The sequence below is a fragment of the Vespa crabro genome, chromosome 7 (genome assembly GCF_910589235.1).
Source record: "Vespa crabro chromosome 7, iyVesCrab1.2, whole genome shotgun sequence".
NCBI lineage: Eukaryota > Metazoa > Arthropoda > Insecta > Hymenoptera > Vespidae > Vespa > Vespa crabro.
Window position 1 is genome coordinate 4,775,367 of NC_060961.1, and position 10,168 is coordinate 4,785,534.

General features: G+C 34.9%; 1 long non-coding RNA gene across 1 annotated transcript; it reads left to right on the plus strand.

Annotated features, from left to right (window-relative positions):
- Positions 1-2,253: 2,253 nt before the first annotated feature.
- LOC124425819 lies at positions 2,254-5,541 on the plus strand. Its single transcript, XR_006942582.1, has 4 exons — positions 2,254-2,550; positions 4,332-4,751; positions 4,877-5,115; positions 5,337-5,541. It is a non-coding gene; the product is annotated as an uncharacterized LOC124425819 (long non-coding RNA).
- Positions 5,542-10,168: the final 4,627 nt, after the last annotated feature.

Below are 10,168 nucleotides of genomic sequence, written 5' to 3' on the forward strand. Positions count from 1 at the left end.
TACAATGTCGGCTAAAATGGGCGTGCACGCGTGTTATCCTACAGCCACGGTTCGTAGGGTGCTAACTAATCTGATTAGAATCCGATCTACGCGACGGACAACGAAAACGGTACGGCGTAACATTCACATCCACAGGTGGCCAATTAATTTACAAGCGCGCACACTTTAAGCGACATCGATTGATATTCCGAGCGTAAAGTCACCTCCCCTCGGCCTATGAATCAGGTGTCGACGACATGATGGCTCTTTTGTATTTGACACTTCATTGCTCTTACCATCTATACATATAAGAAAGTTTTGTTCGTCATCTTTTTATCGTTGTGTGTTTTTAAACGAATTTGAAGACGTCTGCCTAGTTAGGTTGTGTTAGAGAAATGATTTTCTTAAGGACGCAATCGTCCCTTTGAATATATAGAATATTCCATGAAAGTACCATGGAATCAGTCAGAACAGTATAATGACCGAACGTTTTGGGGGACAAGTGTAGAATTGAAAATCACGACAATTACTATTCAATCATGAATTTCATCATTGATTTAATTATCAGTCAATAGTTCGACGAAGGAATTTGAAATAACTTGTTTGATCTATTTTAAAAAATACTATGAAAGTAAGTTATTATTTAATTTATCATGTTTTTTTATCACGCACTTGTTGCGTTCCCTAGAGATAAGATCGATTTTCTTTAAATCGATATATCTGAGAAGTATAAGAGCATTTTTACGATCCTCGAGAGAATAAAATCGGTTTTGTTCTTGCAATAAGGCAAATCGTGGTACCGGTGAGTTCTAGCTACTGTAAGCTCGACTATGACCTCGGACTTCCGGGTGAAGTCGCTGTTTCCAATTTTTTTTTTGGATTATCTAGAATAAGTTAGGCAATTGTTGGCCACGAGGTTGCTAGCTATCCCGCCTGAAATTGTGTCCTCGAAGCCGGACAAGATAATAATCCTTAGGGAGCGTACAGAAAGAGAAAGAGAGATGAATCGAGCTTTTTCCAAAACGATTATCTCTCTAGTATGAGAAAATAGCTAGCAGTGGATTACTAGTAGTTATTAAAGAAAATTACTTTCACATATTTCTCGAATATTTTTCGAATCGTTTCTTCTTCTTTTGAAATCGTAAGAATCTAAGAAAAAACAATTTTGGATATATTTTAAGGATTCAACGAGGAAAGAAATTTTTCTTTGGAGTGGAATGGAGTTGGTAACTAAAAGAAAATAAAACAAAAGAAACAAAAAAAAAAAGAAAAGTAGTACTTGTAGAGAAATAGAAAGAGACACTCTCAGTGATCTTATTGCCCCTTTGCCGTTCCGCCATCTACGTCATTCTTTTTCTCGTGTTCTCTTCCACATTGCCATGCTAGCAGGCCGCGTCTAATAAAAGCTTTGCAACACGAGAAGCGCTAGGAAGGTTTTCTCCTTTTTGGATGAAAAACAGTGCCAAGGGTAGGAAGAGACCATAGCTCGTAGCACTCCAACAGCGGCACCGACTCATTCTCGCGGTCTCGCAAATCATTCGAGTTGGCCTTACATTTTCAGCAAAGAGTTAGAAATATTTGCCGTGTTCCTTACTTTAGTTGTGCTTTCATCTATCCTTCAAGTATGGAAATACACAAGTATTTTCTCTTAAAGTTATAAATGTTATCAATTTATTTGAAAGATTAAAGTTAACGTGCATAAGAAAATGATCGACCGAAGGATACCGTATTATAGTTTATCGTTGCGAAATATCTCCCAGTCGTATATAGAGAATCATATCACACAGTAATAACTTTCTTCGGAAAAGGAGAAGAAGAGAATGAGGGTTGCATCTGGGTTGCGATCCTCGCTAAAAGATATTTCAAAAGAGATGAAGGAAGTAAACTAAGCGGGGTTGGCTCCTGTTGTTGATAGTATTCCATACGATTCATCCGTGAATTTTTCGCTAGCGAGATGGCTGGGTAGTCTCAAATGTATAAGACGAAGAGAGAGAAAGAGAGAGAGAGAGAGAGAGAGAGGTGGGGGAGGAAGAGGCTGAAAGGTGAAGATCTTATGAGGGTGAGGAAGACGTAGTTGTAGTTGGGGGTGGTTGATATAAAGGCGAGAATAGACGGGACAGACGGAAAGGAGAGAAGAGCCACCGTTGACGGTCGTATGCGTTGTACGCACGCGTGAGAGAGAAAGAGAGATAGTGAATCAGATAGAGAAACAGAACAGAGAGAGAGAGAGAGAGATACAGAGATAGACAGAGACAGAGAGAGACAGAGAGAGACAGAGAGAGACAGAGAGAGAGAGAGAGAGAGAGAGAGAGAGAGAGAGAGAGAGAGAGAGTAGGGAGGGTCTGGATGCGTCTGTGAAATTCAACCAAGCTGTTCCGCTGGTAATAATGGACGAGAGGCAAGCGTTGAAATGCAAATTAGAGAGCGGGTCGCGGACAGCTTGATACATGTGCGGGGATTGTGGTTTCGCGCGACGCACAACGCCGCCTATATTTGTGGAATAAAGGAGTTTGTTTTGGAGTTTTGCTCGGTACGGGGGATATTATATAACGTCGGTGGGTTATAACATCGGTACGCTGACTCACCTGTATTTCATGTGTGCCAGGATGGTCATTTCCCTAGTTTTTTCTTTTCTTTTTCTATCTCATCTTCTCTCTCTTTCTCTCTCTCTTTCTCTCTCTCTCTCTCTCTTTTTTATTTTTTTATTTTGTTATGATCTTTCACTTTTGTGAATGATCGTTCATCGTAACACGTAACGCATGTTATTCTACACTGAAAGGGTGGGAAAGAGGTGTTAGAATAGAAAAGAAGGAGAGAGAGAGAGAGAGAGAGAGAGAGAGAGAGAGAGAGAGAGAGAAATTGTTCGAAAAAGGTATCCCAGAATGTTCCTGACAACTTAATGCCACAAAGATTTCTCGGTTTTGTGGAAGGTCCGAGTTACCACGGGCTAAGTAATCGCAAATTGGCTGCGGTGTTTCCTACAATTTTTTCTGTAAGCTCGTTACGGTGCTATCGATTTTTGCGGTGAATTACGAGTTCGCGAGGGCGTAGTCGAGAGTGGCGCTCGTGAATACGTGTATACCACTCGTGAGGGGAAACGAGAAGGGACGAGAGAAAGAGAGAAAACGAACGAGAAAGCGGCCCTTGCCTGCAGTTACAAGCAAGTGAAATTCACGCTTTCTTCTTTGTGTGCGAGTCAATACGCGCTGCGGAATCGAGTACGAAATAAACACGAGAATCCGTTTCTCATTGGGAAACGTTTGTTCGTGTTCCATCAAAGTTTTTTAAGCTAAGCCGAAGCTTTCTAATAAATCTCATGATTTATTAAAAGTTATTCCGAGTTTTGCGGCAAGTCGTCCAATATTAGAAATCTTTTCTTTTCTAAGCTGTACAAATGTATACATACATACATACATATATATATATATATATATATATATATATATATATATATATATATATATAATAATTATTATTATTATTAAGTTGCTAATATTGTCTTAAAAAACATTTATTTTAATTATAGGTATTTATATACAATAATTTCTTGTTAGTTCAACATAAGCGATTAGTTTATCTTGTAGATAAATAGAAGAAGCAAAACAAGGCAAGACGAAGCTAGTAGTAATATTCGTTGATGGTTTAGCCGAAGCTCGTCTCGTGCTCGTCGCGTGATCGATGGAGACGATCTTGTGACCTATGCCGTATACTCTACGACAACCCAACGAAATGGATTTTCTACGCTACGCTACCATAGGCAATCTATAAAATCGTAAATATCAGCAGCTACGGTTGGTGAATTTGCGAACATTCGTCTCCTTCTTCCTCTTAAATTTATTGTTATGCTAACATAACGTGAAAGTCCTTTAGCGTGAGCTTTTCTGAGATGAGCTTCCGATTTCCGTATCAAACGGTGTATTTTTTTCCCGTTCAACGTTTTTCAAGCATTTCGAAAATTTCGTTCTATCACTCGTTTTATTTCTATGAATTTCTAGATGATTTTAGATTCGATTAGAAATACGTAAGAGCTTTCTTGTAAAAGTTGTACTCTCTTACTCCATTGTGAAGTTAAGCCGATCGATACGTTTCATGATCGACATTTGAATTATTTCGAAAGCATTATCGATCGTTGATATATTTTATGTTACGTGGTTTTAGAGAAAAACAAAGAACGAAAAAGAGAGAGTAAGAGAGAGAAAGAGGAAGAAAGAAAGAAAGAAAGAAAGAGAGAGAGAGAAAGAAAGTGAGAGAGAGAGAGAGAGAGAGAGCAAGAGGAAGAGAGGAAAAGAGAGAAAGAGACAATGGGTCGTAAAAGTTTCCATTAACAGCTTTTATCTTTGCTTTTATACTAGAATAATGCTGAATTTTCAAGCGATCGTTTCGAGTGCTCGAGTGCCTAACGATATGCCAAAGATTACTGAATAATTCTAATGCAGAAATGGTAAAAAAGTTATGACGTCTTTCGATTCTCCGTTATCTTTTTTGTCGCTTCGTTTTTCAATTTATAATATATGTACAGTAATAAATTTGTAAACAATATATGTTGGAAAGAACGTTCAAACTAAATTTCAACATAGCCTTTATACATTCATAAACGTTTGCTTTTGAAAGAAAAAATATTTAAATGCCAATGGATAAGAAAGAAAAAGTTTGCGCTATGAAGATGAATGTGTGTACGCACATTATCGACATCTTTGACATCCTCGCAAACTCGTGTCTTTGCTCTCAACTTTTTGCCGTCGCGATAAGAATGAAAAAGAAGCTACACATGGGTGAGTATAGTGATGGTAATACAACGATATCTGTTTTTCGTAGATTTTTTTTTTTTAAATAAAAAATCACGATTTTGAAATAATATTTATAAATTTTTCGAATAATGATCGGCGTTTTATAAAAGAATGAACCAGTGATGATTTTCGAATGGAATTGCAAACACGTTCCCAAATGAAAATTGATTAAATTATTTTTACTATAATTATTGAAAATAAATTCCGCGTAAGACAAACAATGCTGAATTTGCAAATGGGAAATGGAGAATAGAATATTATATATATATATAAGCATACATACAAGCAAAAAAATTATTTAATGTCTATCTACCTTCGGGAAGGAACCGAGGAGACAAGACGTGAGATTGTAAGTATAGAAGAATTAATAACACGTAAATCAGAATTGTAGATACATATTTGTCTATTGGTATAAATAGTTATCAATAAATCCTGTTTTTACACGTGCATGCAACAATACATATATATATTTATTAGCAATCAATAATATCACAGTCGATTTCATACAAATAGGAAAAAGTCATTTTCCTTTCATTCCATTCATCTTACTTTATATTATTCTATTCGTAGGTGAAGAAATGTAATTGTGTGTTGCAAATGTTTATACGTATCAAAAGTGGGACATACCTATACAAGCACAGATTTTATGCTTTATGAGAAAGCATGGTTCTCAATTCATTATCTTAATAATGATCGCATATAAAAAAATAGCAATATTTATAAGAATTAAAAACCATATGTGATTTTTTTTCCTTGTCAACTTTAAAGTTCTATAGTTCGAATCATTACTTTTATATTTTCTAAGGTTGTCATTTTTTTTTCTTTTTTATTACATTCATCGTTTGAATATAGTCTGAAAATAAATTAGTAATAATAATAATAATCTGTAATGAGTATCATAAAAATGAAAGAAAATAATATATATGTAATAAATATCTAAAACTTTTTCGATTGATCGTCATATTTAAAATATATTAATCCCACAATTGTATTTTTTCTTGTACAATAGAACAAGATTAACGAAAATAAAATATTCTTTTACATAGTATATATTTGATTAGTACGTTTTTATTGACTGCCGGTTTACATACTTAGGATTGATTCTATCTTGTTTCATTATTATGCAATTAATTACTAATCCTACTACCTCATAAAATCTCCTCAACGAAGCTTGACCGAAATCAAACGGGAGTGCGATTGACAGACCGTAAGATAGCAAATCCTCTTGGAGCAGGCACCTTTGGCACGAGATACGTAGATATCGTGCCAATTACTGTGGCTAGCACACAGAGAAACCTCGAACCGTGAGTTATGCACTCGAACGCATTACCATGTGCCGCTGCAGGAATCGTTGGCACGCGCTTTAGTCGTCGTAGATTAACGCGATCCTGAGCCGTTTCTTCCTCGTTAAATCTATGCGGCTACAAAACCGTAATTGCGTCGCTAACGTAATTCTCCCTATGAAACGTTGTAATTGGAGATTCGTGTGTAAATTAAAAAGAATTATTAAAATTCAGTTTCGTATTATCGTATGTAGAGTTACATCATATTATATTAAGAATAATTATTATTTAATGAAATAGTTAAATGTTATATAAGTTGTCAATGTAAGATGTACGATGTAATGATATTCGTACGTATATATTTACGCAACTATACGTAGAACGAAACAGCTATTCATACTGAGTATTTAGATTAATATCCAATTCTTATTTATTTTACGAACAGGAATATGAATGTATGTTATATAAATATATATTTTAGAAGTTTGATTTGTAGTACAAGCATTGTATATAAAATAGATCTTACTTGTGAAATTACGATTACGAACGAATTTTTGTAAAAGGAAAATATTAAAATGCATACGAAAATGCATATAGAATTATATAAAATTAGAGAATTTAATTTTATACATAAATGTCGTCTTGTATTCCTACGCTGTCCATCTTTTTGATCAAGGTTATTTTCTTAAGATGATAGGGCTACAAGAAGAAATACACAAATCGCATGTCCGTTTGTTGCACTCGACATATTTCATGACACATTAACATATTATACTTGAGCGTACATTCTAGGACAAAAAGCATGTTTGCTCGTCAGCTTTACCAGACGTTAAGCCCATCCCTCTTTGTGTGTCAACTTAATGCCACTTCAGCCCCGGTGGAACCCCTCATCGTGGTCTCTATACCACTTGACTTGCTTTTTCTTTCTCTCTCCTTCTCTCTTTCTCTTTCTCTTTCTTTCCCCCTCTCTCTCTTTCTTTTTCCCCTCTGTCCCTTTGTCCCTCTCTATATCTTTCTATTTTTCTCTCTCTATTTCTCTCTGTCTTTTTCTCTCTCTATCTTTCTCTCTCTCTCTCTCTCTCTCTCTCTCTCTCTCTCTCTCTTTCGTCTTTCTCTCCTTGTATCCATATCTATTTCTTTTTCTATTTGTCTTACCTTTTTCCAACTCCCTATCTTCTATCTTTCTTTCTATCGCCTGGAATCTTTTCCCGTACTTCTTCGCTTTCTCTCCATAAACTGCTTTCACGTTCTATCTTGTCTTTTCGCTTATCTATCTTTCTCTTTCTCTTTCCTATACTTTGTCATACCCATTTCGATATAACAGGGTAATGGTAGTAGTTTCATATTAGATGAATAAACGCCGACGAGCCATTTTTCCTACGCCATTTTGTTCTCTCTCTCTCTCTCTCTTTTTCTCATCCATTGATTTAGAACTAGATTTTAAATGTCTTTTCATTTTCTAACGCTCAGAGACATTTTTATGACAGTGGCAGTAACAGTGGCATATTGTTATGTTGACAAGAAATAACAACGTACAGATTTTTTTTGTCAATATCCTTTTTTTTTTTTTTTAAAACTAACTTTTATAAATCATACGACATAGCTGCAGTTAGTCTTGTTAAGGAAACAAAGAAATATACATCGGCATATTCTCTTCTATTCCAACTTCAAATTCTATAGGCGTCTAATGCATATTTTACAATCGAGAACGATGAGAATTTCTCTACGTGAAACATTTTCGATATGGTATTGATGATGTCATAGGATATCGTCATGTTATATTTCTAGTTGAAATTTTTGAAATTATTAGTTACTGAAATGATGAAAAACAGTGAGTTATAATGATTTAAATAATACATATTATGAAGTGAAATTATCTGTATATAAACGAAAGCATGAGAATCGATTGAATGTATATAGAACTGATAGGATAGTATGTATATATAGAATGATAGGAAATTTATCGTTTTTATTAATTTTTTTCATTGTAATTCAAATTGATTTATTTTTGTTATTTAATTATAAGAGATTTTATATGATGTATTATTGTAATATGTTCATTTTGATGAATTTGACAAATTATAAGCAATTTTCAATTTCATTAATCGAAATTCGAATCGAAACATGAACGGGAGAAAGAAAGAGAAAGAGAAAGAGAGAGAGAGAGAGAAAGAGAGAGAGAGAAAGAGAGATAGTAGTGTGCATTTCAATTATGTGAACCTTTTTGTTCACTAGTTAATTTTAGTTCTCAAAACTCTGAGCGAGGTGTACTATGCGTACGAAATTTATCTTCCCTTGAAAACTCGATTGGAAACAATAACCGCGTTAAATGGTGTTTTCCACGCGAACGACAAAAATTGAGAATTGCACGAACGCGAACGATAGACACGCATATCGAAGGAAAAATAAAAAGTTCGATACCTTATTGTATTGCATTTTGGGATATCGGTAATATGAAGACAAACGTTGTTCGTTGTTATCGGTATCAGTGATTAACGTAATTAAAATTGGTGTATATTCTGGCTATCAAGTTATGATATTTAGTTTATTATTTATTTAATTTTGAATTGAATTTTGGAAGACAAAGAGAGAGAGAGAGAGAGAGAGAAAGAGAGAGAGAGAGAGAAAGATAGAGAACGCTTCGATTACAATATTAAAGCAAAACAAATATTTTCAATTCCTTTTGTAATATTATGCATACATGCTTTATATCGACGTCATTGTGAATATTGATTTTTTCTTGTTTATTGCCCACTCTATAGAAAGATAATAGAGCTAAAACGAATAACTGAGTCTATTCAAGGGACTGAGTTCTCAGCATAACCCAGCTCAAAGTGAAAACGTTTTAAGTGAGCAGTGTCGATCTTTTAACGGCGAATCAAAGTTGCTAGCACTTCATCCCTCGGGTTATATCCGCGAGAAATTTGCACCTCAATTGCATACGCTCTTTTATTCATTCGTGCCATCCGTTCGCTACGGTTTTAACACTATCGTCCTAGATTCTATCTCCACACTTTTCGCAAAATTAACTGCCGTCAGCAGCGTGGACATTTTATAAAGGTCAAAGTCCTTTACTCCCTCCCTTCGTTGAGAATCCATTTTGAATATCCTGAATGCAAGGTAATTCTTCGACGACAGGAAATTACCGTTGCTCTAACTTTTTATTCTACTGACTGATTAACGAATTCATTTTTATTATATTCCTCCATTTTTTTTACGACGAAAATATCTACGATAAATATTAGAAATATAAGTTTACAAAGTCATATCAAGTGAGTTTGAATCGTAGAGGTAACTAAAAGACATTTAACAAGTCGAAAAATATCATAGAAATTCTTTGTAAGGTGAAACGAGACTTCAGTGTTTCTGTCAAACTACGTTCATGGTAATAATTCGAGGGTAGCGTGGAAGGTGTACGTACCTCGAATATAGCCATCACCTGACGAACATTTCGAATAAAAGTCGTTGAACCTTTTATTTTCTTAGTACTCAACGCCTTTAGTACTTCGTCCTCGCATTTCTTCAATCGTAAAATCAAATATTACCCGAAAGAGATTTCTCGTTTCGATTTAAACTTAAGAATATCATTTACGATCAATATCGGACGTAGACTTGTTACTATTTGTTAAAAGGAACAAATGAAAAAGATCTAATACGCAGAATGTATCACGTATACCATATATATATATATATATCAACATTTTTTCCCATGTTATACGGAACAATAGGAACTGTCCTATACATATTATCCTCATGCGTATATTTTAATATTACTCAAAATATGTAAATACGAAAGTCAGAACGAATCGCATTGAAATTTCATGTCGGTATATACTAACCTGGATATCATTCCGTATCTTCCGAGCGGTACTGCAGTGAAAAGCAAAAACGATTTTCCGTACGTTGCTACGAAGAAGCGAAGAATACACTAGAGTCTCGTAATGCGAAAACGATTTCAAAGACGTAACTGTGAAGTCAGATGAAATCTTTCATCTGAGGACCGTGTGGGATATTACGCGAGCGCGAAAGAGAGAAACGATAGAATTTTTCGAAATTTTCGAAATAAAAAGTTTAAAAGAAAACGATTACTATGATCGTCTTCGCAAATCGATCTTGGAA